Source organism: Octopus bimaculoides, chromosome 3 (assembly GCF_001194135.2).
Source record: "Octopus bimaculoides isolate UCB-OBI-ISO-001 chromosome 3, ASM119413v2, whole genome shotgun sequence".
NCBI classification, from domain to species: Eukaryota; Metazoa; Mollusca; class Cephalopoda; order Octopoda; family Octopodidae; genus Octopus; species Octopus bimaculoides.
In genome coordinates, this window is record NC_068983.1 from 123,109,725 (window position 1) to 123,112,622 (window position 2,898).

Sequence of the window (2,898 nt, forward strand, 5' to 3'; positions counted from 1 at the left end):
TCTTCTTCTTATTATTATTACTATGAGGTTTTTTGTTCATATTACTACCTATCTCTGGCTTTAGGTGATTCTGAATACTGTGTTTATCATAATAGAAGGTGCATTCATCATTTAAGTTATCTTTTAAATCATAATTATATTTAGAATTGTTGAAAAATTTAATATTATGATTATATCCCACCTTATGAAGCGCTTCATTATAATATGGTGCATGTTTATTGAATATCTCATAGTTGGAAGAAAGTACTGAAATTCTTTTCTCTATATTATTTACTAATGCTTTCTTAATAGAAGGTGGATGGTTACTCTTAGCGTTAATATATTTCAGGTTTTTGTTAATTTTATGGTAAGGTTGGGTTATACCTGTTATTAAGTTGAAATTTACATCTAAGTAGTTGACATTGCTATATTCGTTATAAATTGTAATCCTAAGCCCATTTCTTTTAAAGAAACTGTGTATTTTCTTCTTATATATTTCTAAAGTACTATTCGTGCTATTTTTTGTTATTAGCAGGAGGTCATCTCTGTATAATCCACCCTCTAATTTAAGATTTTCTAATTGGAGTTCTGGTAATAAATAAATTCCTACTAGGTCTGTAACCTGAGCAGAGTCTGGTGCTCCCACAGGGATATCAAAAAAGTCCCTGGTATCTTTTCTGTCCCACAATTTATCATTGTACCTAATAAACGATTTTCCCACCATTTTTACTACCTTAACTTCTTCCTCTTTAGTCATTCCCGCCTTATTCATAGCATATATTAAGGCCTTATTAAGCACTATTTCATTAATAGATGAATAATAATCCTCTATGTCTATTTGGATAAATTTGTAACTACTACTGTCTTTAATATCTTTAAACCATTTTAAAGTATTATTAGTGCTAGTCCAGAGTTTCAGGTAATTTAGGTTATTTAGTTTATTAATATATTTGTCTAAAATTAACTAACTTAATTTCCCTAAATCAGATTTACTGGGACATATTAGTCTTACTTTAGGGTCCGAGTAGAAATTGTCTTTATGATCCTTTAAAGTTACCCTAGGGTGCATCGGTACATATGGTTCCATTTTATTGTCTATCTCATATTTTTCCATGATTAACTTAGTGGCTTTATTAATATTATAAATGGTATCTTCCGGGACAATTTTATATTTTTTATTTATTTCCTTTCCTAAAAGTTTATCATATAATTTTGTATCTAACTTATACAGGTTGCCAGTTTTATCAGATTGTACGACTATTCCCTCGACATTACGCATTTCTTTTATGTTGATTCCTAAGTATTCATTATGTCTGTTTGGGTATTTTTAAAACTTAATGTTTTTAACCACCTTCCAAATTTTGTCTTCCTGAGACTGAATTTCCCTGTTATATGGGGGTTCCCTTTTAGTTTTAAATTTAGAGCATATATAATTGGTATTCTCCACATCTTTAATGTTGGGAATGTTACAGTTCTTATAGTGAGCTATCAATTTTATTCTATTAATAAACTCCTTTATATTATTAATAAGTTTAATGGTATATTCCCTTTTAGATGGAATGGGGATGTCATTCAATGAAGAGTCCCAGATTAGTGGTTCACTCCTACCTGTAAGTTCCATAATAAACGAAAATTGAAGGTAAAACCTAAAACAATAGTCGTATTATAAATATATTTAAAAGTATTATAGTAATAATATTAGGGAATAAAAAATGTATTCCAGCCTTACAGACAAAAATCGGTATAGTATTATACCGGGTTTCCTAATATATAATATATATTATATAACTAATTTAGAGACGAACCACCACTCTACAACTCAGTCAACTCAGAACCTGTCCAAATCCATGCTGTGAGGCATATACCATCTTAATATATCTAAGATTTTAATCTAAAAATTTAAATTTAATAATATATTACATAGATAAATCATATAGATCATATAAATAAATTATAGACATATTAATTTTAAAAAAATTTTAAAGTCAAATTTATAAATTGGACAGTAAAAATTAATACGATAATATACAATATGTAAGTATAAATGTAAAAGGTTAGTGCTAGTACATAGACTACGCGCGTTTCATGGCTGAAATAGGACTATATAAAATCATAAGCAAATTCTATCCGAGTTCATAAGAACGGGGAAATGATTTTACTCCCAAAATCAGTCACTCTTCAGGTCAAATCCCTAAGAAAATACCTAAAATCATTCGAGGTATAAACATAAACATGAGAAATAAAAATATATATAAAGAGACTTCCATATCTATCTATCTATCTATCTATCTATCTATCTATCTATCTATCACTCGTCCACCTTCGTATGTTTCCGTAGAATTTATCAAATTAGAAAACGCAAATTTAATATAAAAATATATTTTCTGAAATTGCAAATTATTTAAAATATAAAAATATAATTTTCAACAGAGAGAATTTATCAAAATAGAAAACAAATGAAGTTTGAAGTTAAGTTTAAAAATAAATGTGATACTTATGCTCCGTAGATACTTATACTCTGTAATGTTTCAAATGCATGGATACAGGTGTCGAATTTGTTTCAATAACTTTCCGAAGATTTCGTCCTTAAATTCATAACGCCACATAAATTCAATGAGATGCGATTGAAGTAAATTTTGGGCTGTTCCATTTGCTCTTTTGTTGCAATTCTTTACATACATTTGAATGGTCAAGTAGCTGCTTCAGGACCCAGTCATAATGCTGCAGGAGCTGCGTGAGGCAGCTTCTACCTGGACGGAAACCATGCTGGGTCTCATTCAGCAAGTCATTTTCTTCTAGGAACGCAATCAATCTCTTTCTGACAATTCGTTCCATGACTTTGCTAATATGTGAAGTCAGAGAGATGGGCCTGTAGTTCCCAGCCTCTGCTCTGCTTCCGCCTTTATGGATAGGACATAT